Source organism: Artibeus jamaicensis, unplaced genomic scaffold (assembly GCF_021234435.1).
Source record: "Artibeus jamaicensis isolate MK-2021 breed Jamaican fruit bat unplaced genomic scaffold, CSHL_Jam_final contig_457, whole genome shotgun sequence".
In the NCBI taxonomy this organism is placed as follows: Eukaryota; Metazoa; Chordata; class Mammalia; order Chiroptera; family Phyllostomidae; genus Artibeus; species Artibeus jamaicensis.
Window position 1 is genome coordinate 1,009,406 of NW_026521840.1, and position 10,788 is coordinate 1,020,193.

The 10,788-nt window shown below is 44.0% G+C and overlaps 1 protein-coding gene across 3 annotated transcripts in view; it reads right to left on the reverse strand.

Moving 5' to 3' along the window:
• Positions 1 to 2,489, reverse strand: part of LAS1L (LAS1 like ribosome biogenesis factor) — a 35,437-nt gene extending 32,948 nt beyond the window's left edge. For all 3 annotated transcript variants that reach the window (XM_037135161.2, XM_037135163.2, XM_037135162.2), the window contains exon 1: positions 2,418 to 2,489. The gene's annotated coding sequence lies outside the window, so the exon portion shown is untranslated. The remainder of the gene's footprint in view (positions 1 to 2,417) is intronic.
• Between the last annotated feature and the right edge of the window lie 8,299 nt (positions 2,490 to 10,788).

Consider the following 10,788-nt stretch of genomic DNA (forward strand, 5'->3'; position numbering starts at 1 on the left):
CAACTCTTCTTCTTCCAGTGTGGCTCAGAGATGCTGAAAGTTTGTTTACCCCTGCATGCCTTCATCTATTATGTTAGCACTATTTAGAATGCTCTTCTTTCTTTCCTCTTTCTAGCAAACCACTACTCATCTTTTAAGATGCAGGATCCTTTGCAAAATCTAGTTCTCCCTGGCAGAGTAAATCTGTCAGGTTCTTCTCTGAACCCCCACATCACTTTGTACATTCTTTCATTGGAAGAAATAAGAAAATGAAACAGATGCTGAATGGCTACCAAGAAAGCAGACATTGTTGAGAAATTTCTCCACCCTTTTCATGTTCCAAAAACAGCTTATTATAAAGGACCACATTGCCCTGGAATATTCTGAGATAAGGCCCTCTCCATACTTCTTCATTATTACCCTAAGACTTCTTGATGGCTCCTTTGTTTACCTGCCTCTATGAAACTCCAACTTTCCTTTATCCCCCACTTGGAGCATTCTCCCTATGGCTATAATCTAAATAAAATCATCTCATTAATTGCCTGAAGCATTTTGTCTTCCACATGGTCCTCACAATTCTTTGACATTGGTTTAGTTCAAATTAGTTTACAGATGAGAAAACAGAACTCAGTTACGTGACCTAAGATGGCACCATAAAGAAAGGCCGCTCTTTCTGCAATGTTCACCCAGGAGATGTGATTTACCTGTTTACAGGTCTGCTTCAGACCTTGAGAGTTTCAAAAGCAGGGGCCTCTAGGGCTCCAATGAACCTTAATCCTTGTTTGCTGAGTGAATTCCTGAAGAAACCACAGCAACTCCCACTAAGGTAGCATTGTGGTGTTTTTCAGTCTTTCTTTTTAACCCAAGCCTCTTTTTAAGAATTAGGTAAAACAAATGTGAGTGACTAAAATTCTGAGCCAACGGAGATTTTACATTTTAAAACGGAGAATACGGTGCCTTATCCAAAGTAATGGGCCCTCTGAAAAGTTCAGGCCTGATGGGGGAGGGGAAGGAGAAGTTAATGTCTCTTCCAATACCTCCAGCCTTCAGGAGCCCCAAAGTGGCAGGATTTCCTCAGAAAAGTCAATGGCCCGCTGGGGACTGGAATCTCTTCATTGGCCACTGTATTACATTTATCGTTCTATGCAACAGTTCCGCAGAATCAGGTTCTGGGAGGTGATATCTAGATAAACGCATCTCAGGTTAACTGCTTATTCTGTTGTAGGATTCTGTCCAGAACCATAACATTCTCCCAATGGAGGGGAGCCCTGAGGTCATCTTATCCAGTCCCCTGACTAAGTAGGTTGTATTTCAGTCAAGGGGGAACCTATACCTTCTCAAGGGTTTGTTTTAGACGCTCACAGTAGGAAGTCTTTTGTGTCTAACCTCCATCTTCTGTGCTAATTTAGCAATGTGGCTTTCTTTCTGCTTTCAGCCAAAATGGTGGACGACAGACAGTCTTATGGATTCACAAAATTCCCACTAAACCATTAACTTACCTGAACAGGACCTCTGTTTCAATTCTCAGATTATGTAGTCTTCCCTAACACAGCTGGGCATTCCTCTACTAGCATGGGAGACTAGATTGGAGCAGTGCAAACTGGCTGCGAGAAGGGATCATCCCTCCCAGGAGGTCTATTAGCATTTCTCTAAGGCAGTAAGTCGATTTTGAACATGTCTGGATCCATACTCATTGTAAGAAATACATTTTATTTCATGACTAAGTTTTCACGTACAAATGTCTAACTAAAACAAAATTTCCACAAAACAACACTGACTACACGCAATTCAGCTCTAGCTTGTCTAGTTTTATTCTTTTAAATGCTGTGCATTACTGCCATGTAAGGGGCTCATGGATATACACCACTAGCACCTGTGAAGCAAAACCTTCTACCCCTATACTTAGCCTAGACATTGAAAACAGAAACCATGCCTTACAGCTACACTAATATGATTTTTTTTTGCTGTTTTGCTGTCTTCATCAGTATGACTTTGCTCTTCCAGGACTCCCCGCCTAAGCAAATGGTTCATTACCAGAACATCCCGAAAAAGCCAACAACTAAGTCTTCAATGAAAAGCATTAAGAGAGATTTTGAAATGCACAAAGATTCTTTACACCCCTCACCTCAAAATCCTTGTGTTGCTGTTTCCACCAATCCTGGACTGCTGTATTACAATCCTTACCTGATTCTAATGAAGTCTCCGCATTGAAGGAGCTACTTCATATCAAACTTACAGTTCCGAAGTTCTAACCGTGCCTTCCCTCCCTCTGAGACACCTCTGCTGAAGCTTTGCAGAGGTGGCGTTCCCCTTTAGCTGCTAAGCAAGCCACTCAGCTTGTTCTTTTCAACAGGCTGTGTTGGTAATATTTGGGGAGCCAGCTTTCCACATGCAGCAGGGTGCAGTTACAACATGGGGTTTATAGGGGGAAAACTTACAAGCAAGCCGAGAAGTAGCAGAGCACACGTAGTCTCCCAAACTCTCCTTGTTGCCTAACACTGGCCCGCCACAGACGTTCTGTGTGCAGCAAGGCCAAAGTCCCAGCAAAGAGGAGCTTCTTGGACAGTAGGCGGACTTCCACTGCTAGCACTCAAAGAGAACAGGAGCTCCGCCCACACAATGGGAGAAGGGGCTAAGGCAATACCTAGTTTCTCCAAGTAACAAGAAATGTATCAGTAATCCCTCAGATCAGGAACAGTTTGCATTGTGAGGGACAAGGGTTGTATACCCAGGGCCCTTGGAATTCTCCCTGTCAGAAATGCTGATAGCCAAAGCCTTTGTCTTTCTACAGCTGGCTCAGTACAGCACGGCCAGTTCTCAGCTAAACTACTGAAAAAGGGAATGAAATGAGGATGCAATAGTGAACAGAGCAAAGTCCTGGTCCACATGGAGCCTACTACATTCCAGTGTAAGGAAAGAGAGAACCTACACGAAAACAAATACCAAGTGATATAATTTCAGGTAATGATGCAAGCTATGTTAAAAAAAGAAATAGCACCTTGGCTGGTGTGGCACAGTGGATTGAGTACCAGCCTGCAAATCAAAGGGTCACTGGTTCGATTCCCACTCAGGGCACATGCCTGGGTTACAGGCCAGATCCCCAGTTGGAAGCATTCAAGAGGCAACCAATCAATGTTTCTCTTGCAAGTCAATGTTTCTGTCCCCCTCTCTCTCTCCCTTCCTTCCCTTCTCTCTAAAAACAAATAAAATATTTAAAAAAGGACTATTCAAAATATCCCCAATATTTATATAGTTAGATTTACATGGTTCATGACAATTTATGTAATCTGTAAATGTAAACCTGTTTGGAAGAATATAATTGAAATAATATAAAGTTGGCAGGTGGTCAGATGGTAGTAGGCATGGCAGTTGTATCGAGGATCCAACTAAGCTTGCACTCCCACAGGTGGAAGAGTTCCTGAATCCTAGCCAGTAAGTAAAGGACTGGGATTTAACAATTCTCAGTTCCTCTGGCCTTCCGACCTGATATACAGGCCACCTGCTGAGCAACATAGGGCACAGCCAATTCATTGAACAAGTGAAAAATTAGAGACAGAGGTGACCAACCAGAAACCAGTTAGGCTGTTTCAATTCTAATGGAACCAGCCCAGACAGAAGAAAGCTGGGTACTTCCTAAGGGCTCCAGGCTTACGCTGGGACTAGACTCCTTCATCTCAGCTTCTTAGGACTTAGCTTCCTCATACCCTGTATTTATTCCCTTCTATTAATAGTGGTAAGCTAGGGGGTTGACCCATTTCACTTGAACTATATCTTCCCTTATCTTTAGCACATTTCCTCCAATATCCTGTAAGTACATTCATTTAGAATATTTAATCCCTTTTTCCTGTTCCTTCTCATCTCCATTCCCAGTGTTTCCACTCCCAACTCTAGATTGAGCACATTCTGTAGAGGTCTTCCCTGAACTCCTTTATGAGTTACTCTTTTTTTTTTTTTTAAGATTTTTTATTTATTTATCTTTAGAGGGGAAGGGAAGGAGAGAAGGAGAGAAATATCAATGTACGGTTGCCTCTCGTGCATCCCCTGCTGGGAACTGGCCTGCAACCCAGTTGCCCTGACTGGGAATCGAACCGCGATACTCTGGTTCGCAGGCCCGCGATGAGTTACTCTTTTATGCCTGTACTTATTTCTCTTTTTTAAAGCATGTACACAAGTGTATTATTCCATTACACGTTTTTTAAAAGATTTTATTTATTTCTAGAGAGAGAGAGGAAGGGAGGGAGAAACAGAGGAAAACATCAATGTGTGGTTGCCTCTCACACGCCCCCTACTGGGGACCTGGCCCACAACCCAGGCATGTGTCCTGACTGGGAAATGAACCGGCGACCCTTTGATTAGCAGGCTGACACTCAATCCAGTGAGCCACATCAGCCAGAGCTTTTTTTAAAATAAAAGGTTTATTTTTAAAATATTTTTTTTTTTAGAGAGAGGAAGGGAGAGAAATATTTATGTGTGGTTGCCTCTAGTGCACCCCTACTCGGGACCTGGCCCGCAGCCCAGGCATGTGCCATGACTAGAAATTGAACCTGCGACCCTTTGATTCACAGGCTGGCTCTCAATTCACTGAGCTACACCAGCCAGGGGCAGTTATTTCTTTTTTGATGGCCACATAATATTCTGTGGTAGGACCATACTGTAACTGTTTCAACCATCCCATATCAGTGGGCAGTCACTTTGTTACCAATTTCTTGCCACTAAGAACTATGATACAAGAACATTCTTGTAGGTTTGCTGAAGAGGCAGTACTGCAGTACATAACTCACACAGCTAAACCTGGTAGCCCTGCCAGGAAGGATAAACAGACTCTTAATTTAAAAACAAACAACCGTGACTTGTACTGTTTGCTGATTTCCATGGTTGAAATACCTTTGTCATAGCTAATTTCAAGCTATCAGTGTCAAACTCCTAAACGCAGAGTTGTGAAGAGATGCACAATTGGCTCCAGTTTGTATCAACCGGCTGCAGAGCATCACTGTGAGGACTAAGAGGAAATGTGGAGTTTGTTTACTTGGTTTTTGTTAACTTTTTTCATGGCAGGAAGAAAAACAGCACCCTTACTAGCAGGTCTGCACTGCACAAATCTACATGGCACCATTCACATATAGGGAAAGAAAGTTGTACAAAATGCAACTGCTCTCGGGTGGCCCTGAGGCAGGTCAGTAAGAAACTGAGAACATTCATTCCCTGGCGAGTGTAATGAGGAAACTGAGACAAATGGTTGAACAAAGGGCCAGAATGGCTGAGCAATTAACAGCCAGCTGATAAATCACAAGACCCTCTCCTCCCTAACAGACAATGCCTAAGAGCAGATGGTTTAAATCACCAAAGGCAGGGAGGGAGATAAGAAAAACCAATTAGACCCAGACTAATCTAAAATGGAAGAAAAACTGACCAGAGAACGACCCCAAAGCTTATTATACCATCATTATAATAAAAATGACACCACAAGTAGAAGCCTATCCCCCCCCTTACTCTCCTGCCAGGATTGTCAAATACCAAGACACTCCCGGAACAAACCATATTAGGAACACCCCCCCCCCCCAACCTGAAGGCGGAATCAGAATTTGGCGCCGAGAAGCTTAGAGACTAACTCCGTCTCCCCCGCCCTCCGCCAAACACGTAAGATCCCAAGAATTAACTTACCACGTGCACAACTGAGTGAGTTGTCCAATGTCCACTGGGGTGTGTACTTTTTGCTTCTTTCACAGAGGTGCCTGCACCCTGACCTTTCTTTTTCTCTACCTGAATTAAACTTGCTTTATTGTCACCTGGATGCATGCCTTGAAATTTTTTGTGCTCGAATCAAAAACCTGGAGGTCTCCTGACACTCCAAAGCTCCCAGACCTTGCTGGGGCAGGGCCAGCCCCCAGTGTAGGAGCTGTCTGGTAACAACCCTATTTCCTAGTACCTGTAAAATGATACAATTTTGCCTCTTTGTAAACTAATAGGACAGGCCCTGACTGGTATGGCTCAGCGGATTGAGCACCGACCGGTAAACTGAAAGGTTGCTAGTCTGATTCTCAGTTAGGGCACATGCCTGGGTTGTGGGCCAGGTCCCCAATAGGGGGCGTGCGAACAACGTATTGATGTTTCTCTCCCTTTCTTCTTCCCTTCCCCTCTCTCTAAAAAATAAATAAATAAAATCTTTTTTTTTTTTTTAAAAAGGCACAGGGCAGAATGTCTCCAAGTTCAGCTTGTAGCAAGCTCACCTGGAGTTCTGGTTAAAACCAAGATTACTGGGTTTCACTCCCAGGGTCGCTGATACTGTAAGTGTGGGATAGGACCTGAGATTTTGCATTTCTAACAGGTTCCCAGAGAGTGGTGACATTATTGATTTAGGGACCACCTTCAAGAACCACTCTGTATATTAAGCTAGGTGTTTTCTCTGTGAGCAGGATATATGTAGCTGGAATACTCAATTAGAATGTCTGCCCTAGGGAATAAGGGCTTAAGGTAGAGTGGGGTCCCAAACTCCGATGCCCATTGGGTCTGGCAGGCAACAGAAGTATGTGTAGGGGCAACTTGGTGTAGAAAATGTTCATTTAGGATTAATTCCTTTGCTTTAAGGTTTAGTTGTGTTAAAGACAAAATTCCACTGAGTAAACCTGAAGATCTAGCTGGCTGTATTAAATAATTCATGAATCAAACAACATTCCATCTAGCAGTTAGAAGGACACTGAAGGTTTTGTACTAAATGGAAGGTTTCTATAGGAAGGAGCATGTGGCAGGGAAGTTCTTAGTAAAATAAAATCAAGGATTATGTTTAGACCAGGATATCACCTTTGTGGGGGGGGGGCAGCAAGGGTTTTATTATGCAGATTGCCTCTTGTTCCTATGGGGGGTGTGGTAGAGAGGCCCCACATGACAGATTACCTTTTTGGTGTTGACCGGAAAATTTAAGACCGGTTGATTAAAATTACATTTCTGGTTTAGGTTAAAACTGCAGTTAGGTTAGGTATTAACTCTAGGTTTGCTTTAGCAGAAGTGATGCCATTTTGGGCCTGTGGTTTTCTGTTTAACAGGAGCTTTACAAAGCACAAATTGACCAGGGTTAACGGCATTGGAGAAATAGGAGCTACACAGTGAAGCTGAGGAATGGCGTTGACATGAGGGAGTCAACAGCCCAGGACCACACTGTAAAAGAGATGTCAAAAAGGGGAGAGGGAAGGTTTATAGCTTCCTTTCTTCTGCCCTTCCCCCACCTCCATACTCTAACATCTGCCTCAGGATCCTCAAATTCCAGGATATTAATAGAGCCTGCTGGGTGGGGGATGTTTTGGCTTGCACCCAGCACTAAAGTGGAAGGGCCTGCTTAGCCTGCAAGCCTGATTCCAGAGAGTGTAGTGATATAGGATCTGCACTAGGTGGCAGCATATGCTAGTATTTCTGTCTCTCTCCTCAAGACAATGAGCCAGACCCTTATCTGGATTTCTGTATCTGTAAAATGAGAACTTTGGACCAGATTACGTCAACAGTTCACTTCTATGAGTTCCACAGTGCAAGATGTGGTCCCTCTTGAGACCTGGTTTTGGAATCAGGAGCTGGAGACATTCTCAATGTTGCCAAGAGGCTGAAGGGATGGGCTTTCTTTCTGTCTACCTGTAACTGACTATCTTTCTATTCCTACCTCTCCACCACCACCCTGCTCCCTGGCTGTTACTCACCTCCAGGCCTCTCAAGGGTTCCCAACCAATCACCAAACCTTCATTTCCATTATACCTGGTTCCCTGCGTGTGAGAGTGGGGTGCGGTAGGCTGCAGGATATAAAGCTAAAATGGATTGAGAAACTTAACCTGAGTTTTGGAAACTCCATCTTTTTATCTCTAATATAGGCTGTGTCTTAACATGCCAGGGACATGATACACCCAAAGAAGGTGACAAAGAAAACATTTCTCAAGAGCATAGCGATATTGTAAGAAGACAACTAGATTCAGAGTCAACCAGTCTGGGTTTGAATCTGGGCCCTTTTCCAGCTCTTTGACTTTAAGCTACTGATCTCCCTCAGCCTCACTCTTCATTTGTAACGTCTATTGAGCTAATAATAACCACTAGACCTAGGTTTCTCAACCTCAGCACTATTGACATTTGACCCAAATAATTTGTTGTTGGAGTTGTCCTGTTCATCACAGGATGTTGGCCCCCACCTACTTCATGCCACTACTTCTCCCGCATCCCCTGCTGTGACAACAAAAAGTGCTTCCACACATTTCCAAAGGGCCCTGCTGGTAAAATCACCTCAGTTGAGAAACACTGTGCTAGAACACAGTGCTAAAACAAACTTACAGATATTAGAAGCGTATTGTAATTTGTTGGACTTAGGGATATGTTATAAATTTTTAGGATTTTGATTAGAGAAATACAGAAGTTGATTGGTTTGTGAGACAAACAGATGAGGATGTGAGATGGTTGGATTGTACCTTCATTTGGAAAGTTGAGGAAAGAGGACAGAAAATAGGATGACCCACTGTCTTGTCTGCCAGAACTTAGGGAGTTTCCCAAGATGAGAAACTTTCAGTGCTAGAACCAGGAAAGTCATAGGCAAACTAGGATGTCATTCTAGTCAAAACAGGCAACACCAGTAGGTACTTTATGCTGTGCATTTTTCTGGGCACTTTACACAGACTATTCAACCCTGGCAACAAGTCTGTGACAAAAGTAGCATCCCTATTTCCTCAGATAGGCAACTGAGATTCAATGCAGTTGGATGGTGTAGCCACCGGCATTTGGAAAAGTCCATTCCAAGGAGATGGGATGGTTTCCGGTCTTCCAAAAACCCAGTGGGATGATTCAGACTCCCTTCCATCCCACTCTGGGATCTTCCTATTTCTCTGCCATTGGCTCAGGATGCAAGGAGGCCTACCAGAATATAGCCATTGACTTTCTGTTGACAGTGTGGACACACGAGTCTGAACATATTATGCCCAAAGCCTTCAGCATGAAGTGGGCCTCCTCAGAGCATACCAGCCTACATTGACACAATCATCTTCAAGGGTAAGGAGATGGTGATGAGAAATGGGGGAGTCCCAGGAAGATGTATCTACAAGATTGTCCTGGTACCTTTTGGAAGCATTACCCTTGAGTAGTAGAAGGTAGGGTAGGAAAGGTGAGTGGGGTGACTTGTGGCAGAAAAGAGACAGCAAATCCACTATGCCTCTCTGGCACTCACATTTCCCTAGCACACCATCATTTCCCAGGAGTCCTCAACACTCCACCCTACCCTCTACCAAAAAAACCCCTACAAAAACAGTTTTGTCCCTGGAGAGATTGGCACAATGGTCTGGTATCACAAGCCCTTGTTAGGCCTGTTGGGAGGAAGCTGTCTTTTCTCGGATGAGGAATTTTTTTTAGGGAAGTCTGGGGCCTTCTCTGCTAATTGCTAGAAAATACACTGTTTGTTTCTTATGCTCTGCTTCCTGCCTGCATTTTGATGTTCTAAGCAGCTATCCCCAATCTAGTCTTAGCAATGTGAAAACAAATTTGCATTTGCTCCTAGTACCCACAGTGTAATTGGTGAGCTGCTCACTGCTTTCCCATGCATATCATTTGATTAATTAAGGGCCAGAATTTATTAGTGTTGCTGTTTGCCTAATAGGAACTGTTCACTCTCATCACAATATTATCTGTTCTTTTCTGAAGTCCAAGGCTGCCAGAGAATAATGTTCTTTGATTTATCCCCCTCCCACTTCCTGGATGTAATCTACTGGTCTCTAGGCCAGTCAGCGATACTGCAGGAGTGGTGATGTTAGCGTAGGTTACTAGATATTAATAAAGGAAGGAAGCAAAGGGAATCAGACATTATTAAGCATAATCAACAAGAGAGCATGAACCTGCTTAACCAGGAAGCTATAGCTTCATACACTCCAGGGCATAGCAGCATTGCCCTGCCACGGGGATTAACACTCTTCCCTCCCCTGTGTTGGGAGGACCAGCTTTCCAGTCTCTGCAGGGTACAAACAGTCCATCCCCCTCACACCATGGGGAAGGTAAGCACATGTGCAGTAGAAGCCAAAGTGGCAAAGGGGGAGGTACTTCTATGAGGCATGTGCAATAGGAGCCAAGATGGTGACCATAAAACCTGTCTGTTTAGCCCCAGAGAAGAATTGGACTGGATAAAGAAAGATCTGGGAAATAGATCAGTTAGATGGAGGATCCAGCTCTAGTGCACAAAAGCTTGGGAAGTTGATCGGTTAGTTTAAAGAAGTACCTGGTCCATCCCAAGTTTGAGATAATATATATAATCAGCCTAACAAAGAATCTCTCTCCCTCCCTGTAATATTGTTCATTCTAGCGTTCTCCTTGTAGCAGTCATGTGGCCCTAGCAGCCACCTGAGGCCCACAGCAGATTGTGAGGGCCTGAGCTCAATGCCAACCGGGAGCACACTAAGCTCGCCAGATCTGGGCAGAGACATGGACCAAACCAAGGGTGCAAAATGTCAGGACACTGGTCCTATTTCTGGGCCTGATGAAAAAAAGATTGGACTTCATTTAGAGTGAAAGGAACACAGATGACACATTAGGAACCTGGGGGCAGCCCTTCTATTTCCACCCAAAAGAAAGCTTATCACCAGACTTCACCCTCCCTTGTGGGTCCTTGAAGATGCTTTTCTCATGGCACTGCAAGGACCCCACTTCTACCAGCACCAGCGAGGAGGCGGGCTCACACGGATCCCCTCTTACACTTAAAATTGCTGAAGCAAACTCCCCCAGACGCATGGACAATTGGAGCTGGAAGGACCTTCAGAAGATCAGCGAGTTTAACTTTCTAAGCTTAGAGAAGGGGAAGCAGTGATG